General features: G+C 45.8%; 1 protein-coding gene across 1 annotated transcript in view; it reads right to left on the minus strand.

Moving 5' to 3' along the window:
• The window catches only part of LOC136543945 (uncharacterized), a 44656-nt gene extending 30754 nt beyond the window's left edge, over window positions 1-13902 (minus strand). The window contains exons 1-4 of the mRNA XM_066536256.1: window positions 13578-13902; window positions 12770-12831; window positions 12606-12683; window positions 11629-11731 (exon numbers count right to left, since the gene is read on the minus strand). The gene's annotated coding sequence lies outside the window, so the exon portion shown is untranslated. The remainder of the gene's footprint in view (window positions 1-11628; window positions 11732-12605; window positions 12684-12769; window positions 12832-13577) is intronic.
• Window positions 13903-26960: the final 13058 nt, after the last annotated feature.

Consider the following 26960-nt stretch of genomic DNA (forward strand, 5'->3'; position numbering starts at 1 on the left):
TACAAGTGCCCCGAGCACGAACCCCGCTGAGGCGGATACCATGGCGAGGGAGCTGGATCTAGCCGAGGAGCAGCAGCCAGAAGTTTCCCAGATGGGGCATGAGCCAACGCTTACGGCTCGTGGAAAAGCCCTGGTGGTCGTGGAGTCTGCAAACTCCAGACCAGCGCCGCCTCCCGAACAGGAGGCTGAAGAGGAAGAAGTGGAAGAGGTCCTGGGCCGTCCCCAAGATAGGCGACAACATGTATATGTGTCGCGCTATCGGAACGACGAATGGGTCATGCACGAGGAAATCCCAGAGGTCGAAGAGACCTTAAGAGTCGAACAGGCGGCCAATCGTCTGGTAACAGAAGTCCAGGTATATTTGGCTTGAGTCCTTGACCCCGTTATGTAGTCGAACTGTCTAACGTAGCTTGTCTGTATGCAGGACTTGATGAAAACTGCAAGATACCGAAAAAGGTGCTTCGACCAGATAGATGGAATCATGGCGACCAATAAGGAGCTCACAGCGGCGGACTAGCTTCTCTGCGTCGGCTACTGCTGACGGCCAATAGAACCCTGCTCGAAAAGCCTTACCGACCAGCGTTCTTGAGGCCGCGTGGTTGCCACAGGAGCCAGAGTGGATTTGGTCCAGGAGATGCTCACCTTCCTCCTGGGTTATACACTTCATCAAGATTTCCTCCTTTGCGTTTTTGCGCCATAACTTGCCATCGACGAGCAGATACTGCTTACTGCGACGCATCAGTCGTTCGTTTTCTGTTCGATCAGTGTAACCGCTACCATCTGTTAAGTACTTGATGAAAGGTGTCCTCCAGTCCGGCTCATGAGTGGTCGGAAGCGGCTCGGTTGTGCTTGTTGCCGGAACCGTAGCCACTAATTGCTGGTCTGAAGCTTTGTCGATCGTTGAATCTTCGTCTTCAATGGAAGGCGTGAGCAGGTCTTGGACGAATACGCCATGTGGGATTTTGGCTCGGGATGATCCTAACTTTGACAACGCATCCGCTGCCTGGTTCTTGTCCCGGACCACGTGTATGTACTCGATGCCATAGAACCTGCCTTCCAACTTTCTTATCGATTTGCAATATGCATCCATCTTTTCACTGGTCGTGTCCCAGTCCTTGTTGAGTTGGTTGATGACCAGAGCCGAGTCTCCGTAGACATAGAGACGTTTAACACCAAGCTCAACCGCAATGCGTAGACCATGCAGGCATGCTTCATACTCGGCTGCGTTATTAGATGCCGGGAAATAAATCCTGAGGACGTACCGTAGCTGCTCCTTGGATGGTGACACGAAAAGAACTCCTGCTCCCGCACCGTCAATGTTGAGAGAACCGTCGAAGTACATCGTCCAATATTCGTCAGATCCCGGAGAGGCAGGGGTGCTTAAGTCTGTCCACTCGACGATGAAATCGACGAGTGCCTGAGACTTGATTGTAGTACGGCTTGCAAATTCCAAGGAAAAGGGGCATAGCTCCATTGCCCATTTGACGATGCGTCCGTTCGCATCCTTATTGCGAATGATGTCCCCCAAAGGATACTCGGTCATGACCACCACCCGATATCCGTCGAAGTAATGTCTCAACTTTCGGGATGTTATCAGTATGGCGTAGATCAGTTTCTGAATCTGTGGGTACCTGGTCTTGGATTCGTTGAGTACCTCACTAATGAATTAAACTGGCCGCTGTACCTTGTAGGTGTGGCCCGGCTCGTCGCGCTCGACCACCATTGTAGTGGAAACCACCCGATCGGTTGCCGCAATATAGAGTAGGAGAGTTTCGTCTTCTCTGGGAGCAGTAAGTACCGAGGGTGATGTAAGGTATTCTTTTAGCTGCGTGAAAGCAGCGTCTGCTTCCTCCGACCACTCAAACTTCTCGGATGCTTTTAGCAGTTTGAAGAACGGTAGCCCTTTTTCTCCTAACCTTGATATGAAACGGCTTAGAGCGGCCATGCATCCGGTAAGCTTCTGAACATCTTTCACCTTTTTTGGAGGCTTCATGTCTAAGACAGCTTTGACTTTCTCCGGGTTAGGGCGTATGCCGTCGTAACTGACGACATTGCCGAGCAGTTTGCCAGAAGGAACGCCAAAGATACACTTCTTTGGGTTTAATTTCCATTGGAACGTATTGAGGGCTGCAAAGGTGCGTTCCAGGTTGTCAACAAGGGTACGTGCTTCCTTGGTTTTGACAACTACATCATCCACATAAGCCTCGACGAGGCCGTCTTTTATCTCGTCATTGAGGCAAGCCTGTATAGCTCGTTGGTAGGTAGCCCCGGCGTTTTTGAGCCTGAACGACATAGTCGTGTAACAGTAGGCGCCAAAAGGCGTAATGAAAGATGTCTTGATCTGGTCATCCTTTTTGAGAGCGATCTGGTGATAACCAGAGTAGCAATCGAAAAAGGAAAGCAGCTCGCAACCAGCGGTTGAATCTACGACCTCGTCTATGCGAGGTAAGCCGAAGGGGTCCTTAGGGCAGTGTTTGTTGAGATCAGTATAGTCAACACGCATTCTCCATTCATTATTCTTTTTGCGTACAAGAACCGGGTTGGCTAACCATTCCGGATGATACACTTCTTTGATAAATCCGGCTGCCAAAAGCCGTGTAACTTCTACCCTAATCGCCTCCTTTTTGTCGCGAGCAAACCGTCGTAGCTTCTGCTTGATTGGTTTGGCCTTGCTGTGGACATTTAAGGAGTGCTCAATCAAGTTCCGAGGTACACCGGGCATGTCGGAAGGTTTCCATGCAAACACACCCACGTTGCCCCTCAAGAACCTGACGAGCGCGCCTTCCTATTTGGAATCCAGGTTGGCCCCGATGAGGGCCGTTTTGCTGGGATCACCATCGACCAGCTGGATCGTCTTGTGCTCCTTGGACCTGATGTTCTTGCGCGGAGTCTCGAGCTCTGGGATCTCCAGGTGGTCGGCCGAGGTCTTCTTAGCGTCGAGCATGGTCTCGGCCATGCGAATAGAGAGGTCGTGGGCCTCTGCTATTTTGAAGCTGTCGTCCTCGCAGGTATAAGCTGCGTATACGTTGCCCCTGAGGGTTAAAACTCCTTTCTCAGTAGGCATCTTGAGCACCAGATACCTGTAATGAGGTATGGCCATGAACTTGGTGAGCGACGGTCGACCAAGAATAGCATGATAGGTGCCGTCGAAGTCAGCGACCACGAAGTTGACGTAGTCGGTGCGGAAGTGGTCCGGAGTCCCAAATTGTACAGGTAGCGTGATCTGCCCGAGAGGTGTGGAGCTCTGTCCGGGGAGAACGCCCCAGAACTGTGCCTCGTACGGCTTCAGGTCCGCCTGGGCTATTTTCAGAGCGGGCAGGCTGTTCTTGAACAGTATGTCAATGGAGCTGCCGCCGTCGATCAGTACCCTGTCGAACTGAACCTTGTTGATACAAGGATCGAGGACCAGGGGAAAACGCCCTGGCTCGGGTATGGCGGCCCACTGGTCCTTCCTGCTGAAGTAGATTTCACGGTGAGACCACGAAGGAAGCCGCGGATCGGTGAGAAGGTTGTCGGTGTTTGCCACATTCAAGCAAGCGCGGGCGAGCAGCTTGCGTTCTCGTTTGGTCTCAATGGACACCTTGCCGCCGATGATGGTGTGCACGCGATCAGTCGGCTTGACGTATTTATGACGAGGGTCTGCATCGTCGTCGTCGTTGTCCTCGTTGCGCTGTTCCCCCGCGTCGTTAGGCTTGTCGGACGTATCCGGAGCATGTTGACGCGTGTAGATAGTCTTGAGGACGCGGCAGTTCTCCATGGTGTGGTTCGACTTAGGATGGAGCTGGCAGGGCCCCTTCAATGCTTTGGCGTAGTCGTCTTCGTAGTTACGACGTCCGCCGCCCTTTTTCACGGTATTGACCTCGCCGTCGTCTTCCCGAGCACGCTTGCTCCTGTAATTGTCACGGCGGTTGCGCCGCTGATTACGTTGGTCGCGGGAGTCGTTGCGCTGGTTGCGGCGGTCAAAATTATCGTTCCGACCACGATTGCCACGGTAATCGTCACGGTGTGGAGGGTGGTCGGAGCGTGGAACCCTTGCTGCTTCTTCAACGATTATCTTTTTAGCGTCGTCAGCGTCCGCGTATTTCTTAGCGGTGGCCAAAAGCGCTGTGACTGATTCAGGTCTCTTCCGGAGGAGCTTGTCTCTTAGGGCGTCGTGGAAGCGGAGACCGGTGACGAAAGCCTCGATCGCTTCGTTGTCGGAGATTGATGGGACCTTGATGCGCATCTCCGAGAAACGCCGAACGTACTCGCGTAGTGGTTCGTCTTTCCGATCTCGGATCCGTTGCAGATCGTACTTGTTGCCGGGTTGTTCACAAGTAGCGATGAAATTGTCGATGAAGGCCTGCTTGAGCTCCTGCCAAGAGTCAAAATAGTTCAGCGGCAAGCTAACCAGCCATTGGTGACCTGCATGACCAACAGCGACTGGGAAGTAGTTAGACATGACGTGCTCGTCAGCCATGGCTGATCGGCACGCAGTTTCGTAGAGCATGACCCATAATTCGGGGTTTTCCTTGCCGTCGTACTTCTGAAGTTTCTCGAGCTTGAAATTCTTGGGTCATATGACTTGGCGAAGGTGTGGAGTGAACTGCTTTAGACCCGGCGGACCGTGGGCGGTGTCATACTCCATACGGCGATAGCTTTCATGGGATGCACGATCGTTGGCTCTCTGGTTGATGCGAGCACGCAGATCACGTCCACCGAGGTAATGGCGGAGATCATTATTGCCATCGCGGCGATCTCGATTGCCATCTGGATTAGCCCTGCGACCGTGGTTATCACGGCGATCATCGCGGTTATCACGGCGGTTGTCACCTCGAACATCGTGGCGGTTATCCTCCCGACGGCGGTTTTCGCCCCGACCGCCATCATGACCACCGTTTCCGCCTTGACGGTTGTCCGACGGGTCGTTGTTGTGCGAGCCGCGTCGGTGGAGCGGCTGTGAGCGACTTGAGTATTGGCGGTTGTGGCTTGATTCAACTGAAACGGATGGAGCCCGGGCTTGATTCATCTCTGCGGTCTGAGCCATAGCAGCCGTCAGATAAGCTTGTATGTCGTCACGGACTGCTTGGGTCTCGGGAGTGTTGGGCAGCCGCTGCATTGTCGCCATGGCAACGGCTACGTTGGCGCTTGGGGTCTTGAAGACTTGTTTGTCCCCCACCCTGTCGAAAGCATTGTTGAGGTCACGTGGTTGGACCCTTATGCGTCGCGCCTCCTGGTCTGCTTCAGCTTCGATTTGCCGGCGATTAAACCGGTCAATATTGCGTGCTTCGCGCGCAGTCTTTTCTTGTTCTGTTTCGCCGACTGCTGGCGGCTCGTCATTGCTGACAACATGGATCAAATCCCCTCGTCTTGGCGGGAAAGACGGAAACTGGGGGAAAACCGGGGCGTGGTCTGACAGATCCAGATCGTATTTGACGCCTTCATCTTCGTGACGCTGAAGCTCGGTGTGGACAGATGCGTTGGATGCGATGCCGGACGAGGAGCTGGAGTCACCCTCTCGGACTGTGTGGACGGATCCTTCTTGATAATCTTCAATCCGGACCATGTTGACGATGTTGCATGGCTTCGGCCGAGATCGGTGTATAGGACATAGATCCGAGCGGCGTCGTAGGTTGTACGCGTAGCTGGAGGCAGCGTTTTGCAGGCCATAGGGCTGGACTTGGTGGTTCTCTGTCGGGACTTCGTACTCGCAGAGTCAGAGACCCATCGCGAAGGCTGGCTGGCGACGAGCGGAGCGCCCCTCAGGAGTAGATACGACCACAAGATCTGTTCCAAGTCGCGCAGGACGACTGGTCCGAGCTGGTCGGATAGATCTGTTGTGGGGAGCTGTTACCTGCTCATTAGGTTGGCTTTGAATCGTACTTACCAGAGCTAGGGTTTCAGCGAGTTTGATGCCGACCCGATCGATGGAGTCGAGCAGGTCGGTGTTGTCGATCTGCTTTCCTCTGTAGCGAGGAAGCGGATGACGGGTTGTCGGCGTGGCTGTAGGCGTGGTCGGAGCCAGATGTACCGTGGTCGGAGCCAGATCCATCGTGGTCGGAGCCGTATTCGTCGTGGTCGGAGCCGTGTTCACCGTGGTCGGAGCCGCGTTCACCGTGGTCGGAGCCGCGTTCACCGTGGTCGGAGCCGTAGCCGATGCAGGTGAAGTAGTCGTCGGCGCGGGTTGAATCCACGCCTCCTCCGCGGTCATGGCGATGGAGTCGTCGGGGCCGGTGGTCCAGGTGAACTGGCCGACGGTGAACGTGAGGCCGTTGGGCGTAGCCATGGAGCCGAAGATGATGACCATCTTGTTTGCTTGAAGAGCAGTACGCACACCCCCTACCTGGCGCGCCACTGTCGACGAAATATGGTCGGCAGTCTACCTAGGGGTATGCCTAAGGTAGTAGATTATCGGCAGACAGATGCGCAAGCCTCAAACAAGACGGTGACGCAAGACAGACACGAGATTTTATCCAGGTTCGGCCGCCAAGAAGGCGTAATACCTACGTCCTGCGTCTGATTTGTATTGCTGTATGTCAATGAGAGATATTTTTTAGAGGGGTCCCCTGCCCGCCTTATATAGTCCGGGGAGCAGGGTTACAGATCTGGCAACTAATCCTAGTCAGTTACAATTGCCATATGTGGCCGGATAAGGATTCCTATTCTAACCGACCAGGATCCTGCTTGGTCGCCAAATCTGTCTTGATTCCTTGTGCGGGACTCCGATCAGGTTAACTGGGCCGCACGTCGTCTTTCGGGTGGACTGAACCCATCGATCCGGGCCAGCCCAAGCTTAGCCGTAAGGGTATAGGGGTTAATACCCCCACATCGTCCGACAAAGTCAAGATCACCTGACGACGCTTGTTGGTCACCGGCCGCTTACCAGCAGCAATGTTCGCTGCTTCCTCTCCAACTCCGAGCACGGCCCAGTCAACATCCTCGACACCGACGCTGGTCTAGGCGGTTGGGTCAGCAACTTGCGGCCATTCTACACCAGGGGGTGACGACATAAACACCGTCGCTCTATCCCGACCATTAATCTGGGAAACAAAAAGGAGATAACACAGTAAGTTCCTATTACAATATAAGATGGGTTACCTTTGGGGGAGGTCGGGCGAGCTTGAAAGCGTGCTCGAAGGCGCTCAATCTGACATAATTTGGATCAGCTAAGTTAAATAGCTCTCCAATTCTGGCCCGGACTTCGATCTTGTCAAGCGCCTCCTGCCTCGTCCTCGTTGGGCCTGCGCTACCTTGGTACTCGTAGCCGGGATGTACCCTCCTTTGGCAGGGCTAGATCCTTTGGCTGATGAAGTTCCTGACCACGCTCGGACCGTCCAGTTTCTTCCATGGGATCATCCCAAGTAGTTCTGGAATCTGTTCTAGGTGCTCGGGTTTCTCCGACCAGCTGGTCCTCTTCTCCGGAATGAACCCCACGTCGCACAGTGTGATCGTGTTCGGCTCTTCGTGGATATAGAACCACTTCTTGTACCAGTCGTCAAGCGACGTGTTCCAAGGGCAGTGCAGGTACTGGGCCTTCATCCCGTCATGGAGGTTGAGGTACACACCTCTGGCTATCTTCGAGCCGCCGCTTCCTTTCTTCCGCAGGCAGAAAAGATGACGAAAGAAGTCGAAATGGGGCTAGAAGCCGCCATATGCTTCGCAAAGATGAATGAAGGTGGAGACAAGGAGAATCGAGTTGGGATGCAGATTGCAAATCCTAATCTCGTAGTACAGACAGAGCCCCTGAAGGAAACGGTGCACTAGAACCCCAAAACCCCGCTTGAAGAAGTCTTCGAAAACCACAATCTCACCTGGTTGTGGATCGAGGTACCCCTCGCCCTCTGGCGCGTGCCATCCTGTGAGTTCCTTGTTGTGGAGTACTCCCATGAGGATGAGGTCTTCGATGGTCTGCTCGTTGCTTCTCGACTTCCACCACTCCTTCGCCATGACTCCTGCTTTCTTCTGGGCGTCACTTTTCGCCATGAATCCGGCTTTGCTGATGAACGAGGATACAGTGGAGGATTGATTTGGTGGTGATTTCGGAGGTATTAGGGTTGGCAAGAGGAAGAAGAAGGCTACGGCGGCGAATGGTAATGGGGTTCGGTAAAAAGTAACTTACCAATTCTATACTATATTTAACGAAGAGTTTCGCCGTTTCGTCTGCCCGAGATTCTTGAGAGACGTGCGCACGCGCTGCAGATGGTTGTTTTCACAACCTCGAGATCTATGCCAATGTATGCGCCTCTTCGTTATCAGTATATGCGCCTCTTCGTTACCAGTGTGAGAGGGCCCACGCTGACGCACCTACTTACAGGTGGCACATAACTGTTTGCTTGAAAGGACAAGGCAGTATGACATGCTATACCCGTCTATTTTTTTGACCAGACGTGTCAGATTGGACTTGACAGAGTAAGAAGATAAATAAATACACAAAATAATAGTACAAGTGGCATTTGGTTCTTCACCGCACCTCTTGTGCTGAGGGGCTGTCCCGACCACTTCCGTGCTTGGGGACTGTCCAGACTACTACCGTGCTCGGGGACTGTCCAGACCACTACCGTGCTCGGGAATTGTCTAGACCACTTCCGTGCTCGGGGACTGTCCAGACCACTACCGTGCTCGGAGACTGCTCCGACCACTAACATGCTCAAGGACCTTTTAGACCACTACCATGCTCGGGGACTGTTCCGACCACTGCTCGGAGACCGCTCTCCTCGGCTACATGTGATTTGTACTCACATACAGTCGAGAGGCATTTATTTAGACCTTGCTACAAGGCTTATACTTCGCCTTCCAGCAAGCTCGGGGACTACATCGGTACGATGCATCTGCCGGTGCATCTCGTATTGCTTGTACGACGATTGGATTCTTAACTTCAGTGGAAATTCTTTTTAGACCCTGGCACCATGTGCCTACGTCACCTACTACTAGGCTCGGGGACTAAGTGGGCACACTTCACCTTGCGGTGAATGTGCTTATTTTATTGACCCCTACGCTTTGACTAATTGCCAGAATTACTATTGTCCAAGAGTCACTTACATTTCTTTTCAGAAATACAAGTGGGCACACTTGATAAGGAAAGAAATCTTTTTCTTTTTTCTTTAGAGCACCATGCATTCTTCGGACAACCGAAATCTTTGGCTATAATCGTGGTCTACTGCTCTCTGTTCTGACCAGAATGCTGGCACATTCGATTGGTCAATGTTTCAATCAGTTGGAGATGACATGAAGACGGATCGCATTAGTCGAAGGAGATCGAACGGCGTGTCGCAGCATAATACATGGTGCTCGGGGACTAGCTGTGGGGGTATTAATCTCTATACCCTTACGGCTAGGCTTGGGCCGGCCCGAATCAGGGGGTCTGGCCCACTAGAAGACGATGCGCGGCCCGGCCAATCTGTTCGGAGTCCCGCGCAAGGAATTAAGGCAGATTTGGAGGTCAAGCTAGATCCTGGTCGGTTAGAATAGGAATCCTTATCTGGCCACCTATGGCAATTGTAATTGGCTAGGATTAGTTTCCAGATCTGTAACCCTGCCCCTCGGACTATATAAGGCAGGCAGGGGACCCCTTTAAAAAACATCTCTCATTGACATACAACAATACAATCAGACGCAGGACGTAGGTATTATGCCTTTACAGTGGTCGAACCTGGATAAAATCTTGTGTCTGTCTTGCGTCACCATCTTGTTTGTAGCTTGCGCATCTGTCTGCCGATAATCTACTACCTTGGGCATACCCCTAGGTAGACTGCCGACCATATTTCGTCGACAGACGCGCCCCCTAATGGGCCCAAACACGATACACGGTCCAACGGACCATAAGACGGTGTCGTAGCACCCTGGCAGATTCTGGACGCTGACTTGTTTCGACGATTCCTGTTGATTCCGAAGGTCTTTTGACGTGAGACCACTTGGATTGGCTTCCTTATTAAATTAGCTTTCCAACCATATGTGGATCGTCGAAAACGAAGTCCGAATGCGTCCTGGGTGACCAGTTTAAGGCAGACTGGTCCTAGAGGCCGAGACAGACTCGAACTTGAGTTGCTTTGGGTGTCATATACACGGGTGTCAAATATGATCATATACACGGGTGTCATGTCCTCATCATGGTGTAAGCAGGAAACACGCCTTAAGCCATACTCTTTATCGTGCACAAGGACATCATAAGTGTATTCGTCAGCTGAGTAGTCACCCACTATAATAGCAGCAATCTCACCACTCGAGGGTAAATTGTATTGAACATCATGTCTTGTGTTGCAGCCTAGCAATCGTAGTGTTATCTTTTGGTTACCAGCTTGTTCTAGGCGTTCTTTAGCGAAACGAAGTGCTCTAACAAGTTCATAATGCTCATTCAACATATTTAACAGAGATATGGCTACATCTGGGTCTGGCTGATCGGGAGCATTGTCATCCCCCTCAAATATGTCTAATCTATTTTGCGGTTCATGCTCTGTATCGTATATATAAAGTTGTGCAAATTTGGGTCGTGTTCCATGGCGTGGCAGCAAGGTACCTATACGATGATGAACCACTCCATTAATTTTGAATACATAAGGTGCTGTACCATGATTTATCGTTCTGTCAACAGCAGCACCTAGAGATGTGAATGCGAATAGCGAATTGTAAGATCGAATTTGCCTAAGGAACCTTTTTGATCGTATATCGCCATCAAAATGTAATAGGTTAGCTAGGATATAAGGTGGCTTTTTGTAAGGTTTCAAATTAATTTTTCCTCCTTTACAACAAAGGTTGTACATAATTTTTCGTTGTGACACAACAGACGCTCTTTTCACACGCTCCTGGAACCAGAAGACAGCACCACAGTACGGGCATTCGTGTTCTGGGCCTCCATAATACGATCGATCTGGGTACGCATCTACAATGGTACAATGGGAAAGCAGTATTGCTGAGAGAACATCAAAGTACACAGTCAACTATAACACAGGAATATCACACACATCTTTCAAAGCCTCGATGTAGGCTTTATCCAAAGGAAGCATGGTACCACTGGAAACGTATGACAGATGGTTATACGATCTCCTATAGTGTCTTCTATTGTTCCGATGCTGCCTGTTGGAGGCGGCAGCTTGTGTAGAAAAGGTCATCAAGGTCCTATCTCCTACTTAATGTGAATCTAGATGTATTATCTATCTGTAGATTTTTCCACCTAGAACAGGCATGACTATGCAAGCTATACTCACTTGTTCCTTCCTGAGGAACTGATGGCAGATTAGAGGGGCTTGGCTGGCTAGACATGCACTCCTTATCAGCCATGCATAGCTGTTCACTGTTGGCACTAAAGACCGGGCGTCCGAAGAAGCCTAAGTATTGTCATATCCATTAAGCGTAGGTTAGCTGAGGACAAGCATGTTATTCTATATCACCAGCACTGCACATATCAATATTTCAGACCTTGTGCAATTGCAAGATGCCTTTGTCTCCTTTTCTCACGACAACGTGCAACTCTCTCACACGAAGGACCAGCCATGACATCGCAGACTTTAAGACACTAAGAATTCGCATCGACAATAGACCAGCATATAAACAGCAGATTATCACAATACGATTCATAAACTCATAGAAAGGGGCAATAGTATCGCAACATATCATGATAACGAAACCAAACTGTAGCAGGCAATGGGAATATACCTCTGTAACACGTTGGTAGACGCACGACGGAACACAGCGACAATTTCAAGTAACAGTAGATGGTGACAACATATCCTTCTTGGCAATTTTCTTCACCAATGTCCTAAACAAGGTAGAAGAACACGTAGTTTGTCACAAGAACAAGCAGACTAATATAACAGCAACACATGCTAACCTCGCCCAATACAAATAGGCGAATCTATGGAACTAAGGCTGGATAACGAGCCGGCTCGGCTCGTTTCGGCTCGGCTCGTTCTGGCTCGTTAAGATAACGAGCTAGCTCGGCTCGACTCATTATCCTAACGAGCTAGAAAGCCAGCTCGGCTCGGCTCGTTAAAAGCTCGAGCTGGCTCGTTAAGCTCGCGAGCCAGGTATAAAAAATACACAAAATATAATATTTGCATTTATCTAAAGTTTGAGAATAATAATAATACAAAAGAAATGAATCTAACAACCTTAAATCGAATAAAAAAAATTAATATGCGCTAATATATATACAAGTATAATAAAATACTATAGTATTCATGCATCTAACTGCCTTAATTGATACTTTTTTTCCTGGAAGCTTGGCTTGTTTAGCTCGCGAGCGGCTCGCGAGCTGGCTCGAGTTGGCTCGTTATAGCTAACGAGCTAAAATCTTGGCTCGGCTCGGCTCGTTATCTTAACGAGCCGAGCCGAGCCGAGTCGAGCCAGCCACGAGCCGAGCAAGCTAACGAGCTTCGAGTTTTTCGTCCAGCTTTATATGGAACCACCATTATTCTACCAATACACAAACACTTATAAGACCAGGCCCTACAAAGAATTTATCAGTTTCTACCATCTATCACAACCACCAGAAAGAGGCCCTATAGAGAGTACGACACCCTACCAACAATCTGAATTCCTAGGTAATCTTTGCATCATAAGATACCATACCAACATTTAAACCATAAAAAACAGGTAATGAAGTGATATGAAAAGCAGTAAAAAAAACTAACCACTGATCAGTAGGATATTGGTCGATCTCTGTTATTAGCCAAAGAATGGTTCTGGTGGTGTGCAGCCAAAGAGAAGACCTGTAATTTGTCACCGGTAACACTTAAGCACGTAGGAAAGAAAAAGGGCTCAAGTGCAAGCCTTTCCATAATGTCATTGAACCTACCTTCCGAAGCCTGGTGCAGCGTACAGCAACAGTGGGCAGCAGAGACAGATTCTAAGAGCTGCCTGAGAATCCGGGGACACAGTAACCACGGTTTAATCATAAAGCGAATATAAAGCATATATACTTTCTAACGTAGGAAGCAAGATCTATCTAGTGATTAATTAATGACCATAAGCACCAAGAGGATCATCGCTTTTTTTCAGAATAAATAATCAAAACAACAGTTCCAGGAGCACAAACCACAATACCAAAGCCATCGAGCCAAGAAAGAATATTACTGTATTTTTTTCAACCAAAGAAAAGACATTTAGGCCACCACGCATGGTCAAGTAAGCAAGAGTGATGAACCACGGTTTCAACCAAAGAAAAGACATATAGGCCACCATGCATGGTCAAGTGAGCAAGATCGATGTATAAGTTCCTAAAGACGCAAAGCCTCAGACCATATACAAAGAAACATAGCACCACAAGCAAACCTAAGCCACAAAAAGATGCGTGCCCAACCATAGACCTTATAAATAACCTCGATTCGTAACTTCAAAAGGCCAAACGAAATTGCCGTCTCAAGAAGGCAAGGGAAGGACATGCAGGCACGCGTACTACCTAAGAAGACCTCGCAGACTCATGTCACCGACGCCATCACCAGCAGAACAGACGTGGGAGAGAGAGGCCTCAAGATCTAGTTCTCACAGCACAAATACCATGGGAGTGTGTACGGCAAGATGAACGAATGAAATTTCGGTTCTAGTTCTCACAGCACAAACGGAGAGGGAGGGAGGCTCAAACCGGAGCTGTAAGGTACAGTTACCACGAGACCCGATGGCCGAGAGGGGCGCCGCGCCCATGACCCCTACGGCGAGGGGCGATGCCAGCCTGCTCCCTACTCCGATGGGACGGCAGCGCTGACCTCGCACTGTTCCGATGTAGCGGGGCCCAGCCACCCGTAGGGAGGAGAGGCCGCGCATGCGCCGGCAGCCACTGTTCTGATTTGATGTTCTCGGCTCGGGGAGGATGAATCCGGCGTCTGAAGTTCGGAGGAAATCAATGGCTACGGCGGCGTATCTACAGCATCCTTTTTTTCACCTACACTCACCACAGCTGAGCCCGGACGAGTACATAAGGCCCACCAGTCAGCGACCACCGCGCTGAACTCAACACAGCGACCTCACCTGCAAGCGCCGCGAGCGCGTACGGAAGTGGCCGCACATCGAACCATGCGCAAATAGACGCCCACACGCGCTGGCGATCACCTCCTGTCGTTGCTGGTAGGGCCATATAAAATCTGGGACCACACGTCATCTTCTAATCTCCACGTGAAACAAGCAGCAAGGCGACGGTGAACGTCTCGTATGCAAATTCTCACACCGTTCAACTCGTACCCATCCTCTTTCACGCGTGGACCTGCAACCAGATGGTACCCACCTGTCAGTGTTGCACCCCAGGAATCCAAAGCATTGCACGACGCTGGACCGAGCACGACGCCTGGCGCGCTCCACCGTGGGTTCGCGCGAAGCCACCGCCACGTGTCGAAACACCGAGTAGTTCGCGAGGCCGAGAAGCGCGGAGGGAGCTCGAATTCGCGGTAGATTTCAAGATCTCTGATTATCGGCAACTAGGAAATGTAAACGGATTGGATTCACAAGGAATCGGATTTGGATATCACATTTAATTTCGAATTTGAATACGGATATGGATATTTTGGAATACAAAAACAAAATGGATGTCTCGGATTCATATTTCAATTCAGATATTTACTCAATTCAACTCAAAGTGTATATTGTTAAATTTAACATACATGAATAGAATTTTACTAGTAAATTCATTGATAAAAAGTAAAATAAAATCAAAGTACACTTCTAATAATCATCAATATCGAAGCAAACTGAAATATAATATAGATCATATTTAATAAAATAACAGGTCAAGCGAAGAATTTCAAATAAGACTTTTAGACAACAAGTAGCCATTATAATTTATCAATGTTTTTGTAATGACAAATTTATTACACAAGTAGATATTAAAGATGTGGTTATATAACATAGACAATGACAGCTCATAAGAAATAAAATACTTATCAATAAATATTTAATAATTAAATATATAATTAATTAATTATTATTTATATAATATTTATCTTAAAATTATAAATTATATAATTTACAACAAAACATATATTAGGTTTAAACTAAATTAAAAAAAATACTATGATTAATTTATCCTTTATGTATTAATAATAATATTAAATTGATATTAAAATTTATTTATAAATATACTATTAAATAGTTTCAATGCAGCATTAGTAGTATTAAAATTAAATAATTAGTCACTTGTTATGGAGAGAAAACTTTTAAATAGATTTATTATACTTTGTTCTTCACGAATACGGATAAATGTTGGATATTGCATATTTTTGTGGAAGACTGATCTAAAATCGGACAGAGGAAAATACTGAAAAACGAATTCAGATTCGTCCATTTAGTATCATATTAAAAACGACTACGAATACAGATATCTATATTATCAATTTTAGTGGATACCAATAAATTCGGATATCCATGTCTATCTTCTATCTCTATCGGCGTTTCAGAACAAAAAAATGAAACGAAAAAGGCAAACACGGAGCTTGCTACATGCATAATAAAAAAGTAAACACGCTAATCAATCAATGTCACATCGAGAATTGCAAAATAAAAAATTTGCCACGTCTAATAGATCACGGATACATAATTGGATAAAAAAAATCTTTCCTTATTTATTCTATTCTACAAAATAAATAAATAAATATTCACGTATTCCCTTGTTCTCTCTCAAATTATAAGTCATTCTAACTTTCTTGAGAGTCAAAGCATCTCAAATTTGATCAAAATTATAGAGAATTATAAAGATTTATGACATCAAATAGGTATATAAAAAATATAATTAATAAAGAATTTTATGATATAATTTGATCAGACTTAAGATGCTTTGACTCTACAAGAAAGTTAGAATGACTTGAATTTGGGACGGAGGGAGTAATAGATAATTATAACCATTCAAACTAATTAAATGAATGATTTACAATTATTTTGGAATAACGCAGCAAAGCTCGTCACATTTCTATAGGCCAGTGCAAATGGTGTGCTCTGTTATAGTGAATAAAAGAGATAAATGAAGTAATGGAACGCTCTTTGTTGAGTTTTATGTGCTTGGCTTTAATAGAACCAATGGTTATTGGTTACCACCAACTTGCCATTCCTCGGTAGCAAAATAATTGATGGACCATTTCTCATTCAATTGAAACCCCTGCTCCATTGAGGCTGGATCAACCGGAAACACATGCCGGCCGGTAAGCTTGGTACAAAATTCTCAACCAAAATAAGCTAAATAATCTCTGAAAATGATAACGACTGGTTACTTGATCAAATCAATTGTTCATATCACGTATGAAGCTTTGATCTCTGTGGCTACCTGTTCACTGTCCACAATTTGGTAGCCTTTGGTATCATGCTCCAGTTCTGTACAGAAAGCTGCCACTGATTTCTGATTCTGGAATTTGGATACTCATCCAAACTATGTACAAGTACGACTACATATGTCTCACAGATTCAGGCCAAAATTGCAGCTAACAGAAGCCTACCAACAAACAAAGAAATAGAAAAAGGCATGTCCAAACATTTACTTGCTCCTAATTGCTTGATCAATCATGCCAGGTTATGAGCATGGCTACGCATCGGCGGATGATGTAGAGCCTGGCCTTCTGCTGCTTAAGCGCCTTCCTGAGCTCCTTGAACTTGAGATCATGAGCACCCATCTTTATCTTCATCTTCAGGCGCCAAAAGGTTGTCGACTCCAAAGATGATGGTGAGAAGAAGGATTTCCAGTTGGGTATGGATTTCTGAATGGAACTTTGGTGTTGGTTTGGTCCAGGCATGGAGTTGTGCAGTTTATATAGGCAGTTATCATGTGGGCTACGTCAGCTGATAGCCGGACATCTATCTTAATTAACTTAACATTGAGTTCATGCTTGCCGTAAAGAAATAAAGTCTTATGTGATCTTGGAGTTATTTACTCAAATTCGCTGATGCCTATTTGACTTGATGGTATTCTAATATATAGAACTGTGTGCACTGCACGATTCATGAGTCATGACAATTATCAGCAGGATACCAGGCACCAGACGGCTGTATGACAAATGAATTTGTTTGTCTACTAAAAAAACCATTTCCAGTTACTTATACGGCTCTTCATAAAACGGTTAACCCGGGCTATAACTGTACAGTGAAATATTTGTTTTCATATAAAGGCTTTGTTTGGATGCATGTATATCCTCATCGATTCACATATGTTGTAGTGGAATGGAACGTAATTTAGTTTAATTCTATTCCAATACACTTCAACACATGTAGATTGAGATGAATACATGCGCGTTCAAACGAGGCCGAAGAAGGGAAATGCGGCCTCTGGTACGGGATTTTATTATTTTTTTTTAAACGAACTGGTACGTGATAACACAATGTAAACCGGCCGGAGTAGTAAGTTTGAAGCGGAAGCGTTTATTTACTGGAATAATGTGGCTTCAGGTTTAGGGATAACGTAAACAAATCATGGAAGGAAAAGGAACTCAAGTAAGCCAACGCCAATTAAAGCAAAGTCAAAGGCTACAGTTTTGTATGGGGATACAAATAAAAATTAAAGGTCAGCCTGTAATTTACACTGATAAATGCAAAGTAATGTCAACGAACTTATTCAATATATGAGCAAGGTTTTGACCTAACAAAAACATATGACGACAAACGAATCTATATTTGTACATAAACTAAAATTGAGCCCACACATCGTCGATGTTTACTCACAATGGACGCATGGAGCATTATATTCCTGGTAGTTTCCTCACAATGTCAGCTCAGAAAAGATCTACGCTCATTTTTCATTCATCTACAGTGAGCTCTGACGACTGGCTGTTGGGGGGGAACAACTAGTAAGAACAGAGCAAGGAAACTGATCGAATCTTCTGATAATGTAAAGGTCAACAGGAAGGGTGGTAACAAGAGAAAGTAAAGTATCCATAGTCAACTACTCGTACTTCTGCACAGTCAGCACAATTGGTAATCAACGAATCCTAGGTGTGGGCAGTTACAAGTCAACTAAGGCCATGATCATATCGTCACAGCACATATTCAGTTCAGATAGGTGAAACTCCAAACAATACGCGTTTGACCAAATTAAATTACATCCCTTATTATGCTAGTAGTACTTACGTACAATGCATCTGCCACTAATTGCTTACTTCTCCAGGTTAATGAAATGATTCGATACTTGCTCCTGATAATTAATTTGTTTTTGCAGGACGACAGTCCTGGCCGAAGTTACAACAAGCAAATTATGCATATGGTGAAAAAAACAATAAGGTCGAACATTATTACAATTCACACAAAAAAATGACATTTATATTAAGATAAATCTGAGATACTCTAAAGTACTCTATATATATTCGGAGGGATGACTAACACTGATTAATTCAGTCTTAAGTAGTCTACCCATGTATATGATATCTTTCTTTGCAATACCAAGAGGGGTGCTTAAGAAGCTAGATTATTTTAGATCTAGTTTTTTTTTTGGCAAAGTGACAACCAAAGAAGAAAGTATCGCCTTGCCAAGTGGAGCATACTATGCCAACCTAAGGAACAGGGGGGTTAGGCATCCACGATTTGGAGCTAAAGAATACTGCACTTCTAAGCAAATGGTTGTTCTGTTAGAGATATTATGGGCTTAGCCCATATAATATTTAATAAATCAAATAAAACTCTATGACCTGTAACATTAAGCGTTGTATGGTTTAATACCGTACATAATTTTGACTGAATATTGACTCAACTTATTTGTTTGGAAATTATCCATCTTAATTGAGAAGCTGAGAAAAGGACATAGGAGTACCACACGCGCGCGCGTGCCGCCACCACTGTCGGCCGGGCCGGGCCGTGAGTGTGAGCGATAGGTGGCAAGCGAACGGGCGGGCGTGGCCAGGTTTTGCCACTTAATCCATATAATTATGGGAGTTTCTCTCTTTTATGGTGGAGGCGAGTTGATTGCGCCAGTTACTGTCTCTTCGTGTCTCCGTCTCCTGAGTTCCTCCGCTGGCTTTCTCACTCCCCGCCGCAGGCATAAAAGTAGAAGTCCTCTGTCAGTCCAATTTCCCCTTCGCTTTTGAGAGACCACATCTCAACCGCCCTTTGGTTTTTCCCATCTCGCACCTCTGCGCGCACGGAGCAACGGGAGAGCAGGTGCCTCCGAAACCCTCTTTCCGCCTACGAACCTTGCACGAGGTGTGCGGCGATTAGGTTTTTGGGGAGCGATTCCATGATTGCTCGTTCACATCGCAGACATCTTCTTCCTGGTGATCGCTCGTGGAACAGCAAGGTGTCTTCTTCCTGGTGACCGTTCGTGGGACTACACCGCGAACACCTTCCTGCATTGACTGTGGTCCACGACTTCGAGCAACGCACTATGTCTGGTGTGAATGGAGCCTTGGATGTCCTCATCATGGGATCCTCCGCTGGTTACACTCTTAACTCTATGATTATCGTACTTTGCGTACTTACTATATCGATCGATATATCATACTTGTATGATGTAGCGTTTGTTAGTGATATATACATACACATATATGTCGTCACTAAGGATGAAAACGGAACGGAAATATCCCGAACCGAACCGCATCGTTTTTTTATATTTAATCCGATCGAATCCGCATTTTCTTGTCCGACTTTACCGTTTTCGCTTTCGCATTTCAGATGTTTCGTATTTCAAATGTAAAAGTAGAAAACGGTTTAGACATTTTTCCGTCCGTTTTCTACTTTTCAACTTTTAATTTGAAATATTCCGAATTGAAAATTCGGTTTAAACCGAATTTGGCCAACTGCACAGGTCATACAGCCCAATTACAGGTTGTTCACCACGCAGCTGTGTTCTTTCTACTGGTGGCCAGCTGCCCTCTCTTATAGACGGCACTCAGCCTCGTCTCTCTTCACCTCATGAGATGGTGCTAAATGTCAGGAAACCGGCAGCATCTACACGAAAGCCCACCTAGGCCATAGCCCATCAAGCTCATCGGTTTAACCCCCACCTGCAAAGTCAATCATTTGATAGTTTTTGCATCAGCCGAATAAATCTTTGTTACTCAAAAGAAAAATCTGAATAAATCTTTAAAATAAAATACTACATCTATTCTAAAAAGATTAATAAAATTATTCTGACTCAGTTCGAGTTCATGTTTCTATAATATGCACTTGTTAATTATTATATGCACTTGAACTTGATCATGTATGCACTTAGTCATGCACTTGGTCTATGGGTCGGTATTCCGTATTGAGTTTTCGTATACCGACCGTGTTCGATATAATTCCGCTCGAATTGTTTCGTTTTCGAAATTCTCGATATTCCGTAAGTTCGTGTTCATTTTCGTGTTCGGTTTGTCCGCTTTCGTTTTCGTTTTCGTTTTCGTATTCAAATGTAAAAGTAGAAAACGGTTGAGGAGTTCTCCGTTCGATTCCGTCTGTTTTCATCCTTAGTCGTCACTACCTGCTGATGTTTTATTTCTGGATTAAATTGACCATGAAATTGCCTAATTATCTAACAATCCAAAAACCTCATATTAGGCAATTTTCTGTCAGTGGTTTTACTGCTGCTTTGAAGCCGAATAACTTTGATGGTAAGAATTTCATGATATGACGTGTCAAGATGGTGTTGTGGTTGACTACTATGAACTACTATCACGCCGCACAGAGAAAGCCTGAACAATTTACTCCTGAGGAGGAGCAAAAGTTCTTGGCTGCCGATAACCTATTTCGAGGTGTCGTGATTAGTGCACTTTATAGTAAGTATGAGAAAAACTACATATCTTGCACATCAGGCAAAGAATTATGGGATGCTCTTGAGGCAAAGTTTGGAGTTTCTGATGTTGGTAGTGAGTTGTACCTTATGGAGCAGCTGTATGACTATAAAATGATTGAAAACCGTTCTATAGTGGAATAGGCTCATGAGATACAAACGCTAGCAAAGGAACTATAATATTTTTCATGTTTGTTGCCCGACAAGTTTATGGCCGGCAGTATAATCGCTAAGCTGCCACCTTCTTGGAGGGATTTTGCTACTTCTCTAAAACACAAGAGACAAGAGTTTAGCGTGGCTGAGCTTATTGGATCTCTTGATGTTGAGGAGAGGGCGAGAGCAAAACACAACCGTAGAAAAGGAGTTGAGTCTTCCGCTGCCAATATGGTGCAAAAGAAAAACTCATTTGCATCCCATAATAAAAAAGAAGAAGAACATGCAAGAGAACAACAATACAAAGCCTAAGCAAATTGCTGAGTTTAAGAAGAAAAACAACAAGAAAGGTGGAGGTTGCTTTGTTTACGGGAGTGATAAGCATTGGGCAAGTGCGTACCTAGACCACAAATATAAGCAAGGAAAGAAATCAGCAAATGTGGTGATTAGCGAGACTAGAGGAGGAACATCTGGGTATGGTAATTCTTTATCTTTTGTTCTTTCAGTTTGTCTTTCACCTGAGTGGTGGATGGATAGCGGTGCTAATATTCATGTGTGTGCTGATATTTCTTTGTTTACTTCCTATCAAGCCGGTGGGACTGGAGCCTTGCTGTTGGGAAACAGTTCGCATGCGTGTGTTCTTGGTGTTGGTACAGTCGTTCCAAAGTTTACTTTGGGAAAGACGGTGCTATTAAAGAACATGCAGCATGTCCCCTCCATCAAAAAGAATCTTGTTAGCGGTTCTCAAATGTGTCGTAATGGCTTTAAAATTGTGCTTGAGTCCAATAAGTGTGTTGTGTAGAGATATGGAACATTTATTGGAAAATGTTATGATTGTGGAGGCTTGTTCCACTTATCTTTGCTTGATGATGTGTGTAATAAAGTAGTGAACAATGTTAATGTTTCAGATGAGTCGAATATATGGTATTCACGACTTTGTCACATTAATTTTGCCTGTCTCATGCGTCTTGCAAATCTAAATTTAATCCCAAAATTTAACTTAGTCAAAGATTTTAAGTGCCAGGTGTGTGTGCAATCGAAGCAACCGCGCAAGCCTCACATGGCTGTTGAGAAGGAACTTGACACCATTAGAACTCGTTCATTCTGATTTATGCGAAATGAATGGCAAATTGACTAAAGGCGGTAAATGATACTTCATAACATTTATAGATGATTGTACTAGATTTTGCTACGTGTATTTATTAAAAACTAAAGATGAAGTGTTGCATTATTTTAAAGTCTATAAAGCTGAGGTAGAAAATCAACTTGAGAAGAAAATCAAATGTTTACGGTCCGATCACGGGGAAGAAAATCAAACGTTTACGGTCCGATCGCAGGTAGGCAGGTGACGAGCAAGTAGACGGCCATTGCTGTGAGCATGGGCAGGCGGCGAGCAAGCGGCCGGCCGTGGCTGTGAGCGAACGGGCGGGCGTGGCCAGGTTTTGCCACTTAATCCACATAATTACGGGAGTTTTTCTCTTTTATGGTGGAGGCCATGGAACAATTTTCATTAACTAATAGATCTACTCAAGATCGGACATGCCTTAACCACACGCTATGCACGATTAAGATTGACGCAAAACAACCGATAAAAAACATAACTCATCGCTTAAGATGTAGATTAGATCAGTTTTAGATTAGCAAACGATGAGTTAAACAAGATATAAGGCCGATCTAGATCAATCTCGATCGGGCAGAGTGATATTGCTGTAATTAGATAAATAATGAAAGCAATTAGCAAATCACTAACTTAATGAATCTACCAAAGACTGCCATACTAAGGTAGAGCTGATAACTTGACCTTGATCTAATTCAAGCAGTGGGGTGTGAGACAGAATTACACAGGCCATACTTGAATTAGACAAGAATCGATAACTAGCCTATACCAGAGTCGCAGTGGGGGTCGACCGGATCGATGCAGCCATACGAACAGAGGTATAAACCATAATGGTACTTACAGACAAGCAATGGAGGTCGACCTGATCGATATAGCCATACTCGCTGAAGAACTCGTCGAGATCTACTCTACTCCTACTCCTAAGGGGTGGCCGGAGCCGAAAAAAGTAATTGACTTTATATTTGATTGATTGTTTTTTACAATAGCCAGGGTTTGGTATTTATACCCGGAGTCTAAAAATGAACCTTGCTCGAGTACGACTCAATACAATCTTTGGCATAATGAAAACATTCCTAATTTAAGATAACTTGGACTCTAATCTTTCCCTTTTTGTAGAGTCTAGCATGCCTCATCCTAGCACCGATCATAGCCTCTGTCGTTATCTGCTGGCACTATCTGAAGAAAGTCAATTCTAGAGCTACATCCGAATCAGCTGGTTTCGATCTGTACGCAATTGATCCCTTGCTGACATGATCTTAGGAGCGCTCAAGCTTCTGAGATCCTTCTTCTAAATTCTGGTGTAAACACAAGCCCCCCCAATTTTGGGATAAAAGTAATTTTATTCCAAAATTATCGTGTCTATATCCTTGATTGGTCCACAGTCACGGGTAGAGAACTTTGATCTGGGGGCCACTGTTTGTTGCCGCTTGTGTCCATTCACGAGCCTATGTCTCAAAACTTCTTACAAGAGCATCACTGTTTCACGGGCACTTAGATTCATTTTCCTAGGCCGACTATAAAATGCCCATCCGACTCTGGCGAGAGCAACTCAACAATTCAGCCATGCTTTGTTTCCATCTACTCTTTCAAGTGCCTCTAGTTCCGCCCGACCCCCCATGGTCTGCCCTTTTGTTATGAAGACCTTTGAGCGGCTAGAAGAATTCTTGTGCATAGGGTGATTGCATTACTTATCCCAGCACCTCATTGAGCGAGAAGACCAGTCACTGCGGTTAGAAGAATTCTTGTGATATCACCTGAGTCTTCTCTCCATGCTCGCAAAGTTGTTCTAGTGTTTGCGAGGGCTAGAATGTGTAATCACCTTCCCCTTGTTATTCCTCCAAACACCCACTAGGAAAGCCTCAGGCTTCTTTCCCATAGTTCCTTAATTTATTGAGAAATCTATTGAGCATATGCTAGCCAGGCGACCTTTCTTCCTCTCGGATATAACTTTATTGATGGGCCGATGCGACTTGGTTCACAATGAGTTTCGGCCTTGTGGAAATTCGGATTCCCTTCAATCCAAAGAAGTTCTGGTGAGTTAATCCCTGGTCAATGCATCCACCCCATGATATTTTGTAATTTAGGGAAGTAATAAATTCGAGTCCGTTATCTCTTCATTATCCATCCCCTAAACTTCTGGAGTGCCGTTCCGCTTCTGTTTCTGATTCCAAACTCATACCCCTGGTGAAGCCTATCTTCTTGCCTTCCTAGGCTATATAAATGGGCCTCGGTAGTGGATCTAACAATAACTTGCTTCACCTCAAACCTTCTGCAATCTTAGCATAGTTCCTGCTTTTCTGTAGGTTAGAGATCATGGAGAACAGCAAGAGATTTCCTGCGAAGGTCTTCATCGGATCTGCATCATCACGTCAGTGCCTTCGTCGTTAGGAGGGTATATCTTGTGATGTCCCCACTGCCTTGGGGAGTAGGGCCAACTTCATTCGGCCTTTAGGGCCTTCTTCATCGATAACTCGCCGCTAGCTCCCTTGTCACCAAAGGAGGCAGATTGATAATGATGATCTGCTTGCCTCCATCGATCGGCATGTCTAGAGTCTCGCTGAATGTCTTTCCCTTATAGAATCGACCCTGACCATGGCTCGATGCTGATCGTCCCCCGTGGTTGATTTAGTGTATGATAAATTGGCCAAAGCTAAGGCCAGAATCATGGGTGAAATATCATAACCTTTGTTTCCTTTCAACTTCACCTTCAGGATTCTGATCATCTCCCTTTTGAACTTTTTAGATTTGTTCGCTCAACTGGAGAGCCTTCAACTAGCTATGGAGCACGCAACAGGATTTGTCAATGCCAGAGGTGCCGTCCCAATAGTTCGCCTGTATGACATCCTGAATCATGTCAGGGAGGTCGCTCTTCATGGCGTCCATCATGGTGCTGCCACGGCGTTGGCTACCGCACAGGCCCATTCTGGCCACAATCTTTGGCTTCTTCCTCATGGTTTTCTAGATGCGGTGCACCCTGGGGATCACGAGCATTTGACTAAGGTTTTCCTTAGCACCGTCGATTCCGTGGCTTTCAACACCCTGACCGATGATATAGTAGGCAAAGTGTCTTTTGGCCCATAACTTGTAATAGGTGGTATTTAGCAAACAATTTCTTCGTCTTGAGTGATTTCTCCTTTGTTTTATACCCCACATTACATGCATCACTTTGTCAGCATAATTGATACGCATTGTACCGGCTTTCACCCCTTCGGGCGTACTTTCTAGCTAGCAACGATACCCCTCCGGTATTGGCTACTAAAACTGATGACCGAGCAAATCGGTTGTTTAGTATCAATCCAAATGCTAGGGTAATATTCCTTAAAATATTTCCCATTTGATTGCTCTACCGAATTTTCTTTCTCTTCTCAGTATCTACAAGTATCACCAGGCGCATAACATTTGATTCGATAAGGTTCTTCCCAGTTGGCTAACCTTCCGCCAAACCTGTTGTTCCCTGACTTGATCGGTGACTTTATTTTCTAGACTAAGTCTTCTTTAGAAAATTGCTTGATCTTGACCTTTTAATCGTAATACCTTGCAATCCTCAATTTATTGGTTTCAGTATTTTTCAAGAACATGCAGCCGAAGGCACCTCAAGTCTTTAAAGTCATCCATCACAAAATTCTAGTAGACTTCGGCTTGATAAATCATTTTGCAACGCAACACACCTTGATCCAGTTTGAACTTCCCAAAGAAAGACTGCATTGTATTTATGCACAAGTCCATAAGGCGATCACATTAGCTCCTCTGCTCTTGGTCATCAAGGACAACCTATTCTCTGCCTTCCCCAGAGTCTTGTCTCCCTTTTACATTTTTGAAGATCAGGTCCTGAAGGTGAAACAGGTTTAGAGGAGTTTGTTTGACCGCAAAACCCCTTTGGCCAAGGGGCATTCGAACAGGCGGGAGGTTTAAAGAATCACTACAGTCGACTAATCACCTCCACTTCGGCTAAAGAGCTGATTCTTTGGCAAAATAACCAATTCCAGACTCTCGATCTCAATCCCACTTAGGTCTAAAAATATGACTTTTGTCAAGAGAGCCCTCCGATCTCCTATCCTTAGTTATATAGCGCTGTATTTTGATATTTGTGGAGTGGCGTTTCGCCTTCTATTAATTACAGTTGCCTTTTGCGTGTCTCGAGGCATCCACCTATTCGCTTCATGTCTTCAAATAACAACCAAGGGCTTCGGCTTCAAACGCCTCTTTATTTGCAACTGTTCCTTCGCTTTCTTCCGTCTGCCAAAACATTGCAGTGGTTCCATTCCTCTTTTCTACAGATTCAATCATTCGTCATGGCCGGCGAAGGTAATTGAGGTAAGCATGTGGTAGAGGAGATCTTGGCAGAAGACATGCCGATGAACCAGCGTCTCCGACGCATAAGGTAAGATTGGCAACCCTTGTTCATGATGATGATCTGTTCTGACTTGCCTATAAGCTCATTGTGAATGATAGCCTTCACCCTTTTCCTAGGACTGACAATCCTGCCGACGCCGCATCTTCTGCGCCGGCTTCATCATCGGGTTCTTCCAACTCGTATGATGGTGATGATGCCCGGCGCTTCTTCCGAGAATGGAGGGCGGTCAAGGACCGCTATTCTGAGGTGATTCGAAACAACGACCAACTAGAGATTCATCTAGGAGTCCTCCAGGCTACTCTTAATGTGGCGGAGGAGGAGACCAACGTTGTTCGAGCGCGGCTGGCAGAGTCTAACGCCGCGGTAGCAGGTAAAATGTGCCCCATAAATGTTTCCATTCTGTTTTCCGTTGCTTTCGTCTTGATATTCTTCTGCAATCGCTAGCCCAAACGGTGCAACTGGAGTCTCTTCAATTTGCGGCGAACGCGGTCGTGGACACCATCAATGCTAGGGGTTCCCTTATTGATGTTCGTCTCCAAGACATCTCGGTCTGTGTCTAGGAGATTGCCCTTTATAGCGTTCGTTACGGTGCGTCGGTGGCGCTAGCTGCGGCGTAGGCCCAAACCAGGCATGATCTCCACACCATGGAGGTTGGCTTCCCGACCGATGATGGCCCTGAGGGACATGAACATCTGATAGAA

Source organism: Miscanthus floridulus, chromosome 3, assembly GCF_019320115.1.
Source record: "Miscanthus floridulus cultivar M001 chromosome 3, ASM1932011v1, whole genome shotgun sequence".
NCBI lineage: Eukaryota > Viridiplantae > Streptophyta > Magnoliopsida > Poales > Poaceae > Miscanthus > Miscanthus floridulus.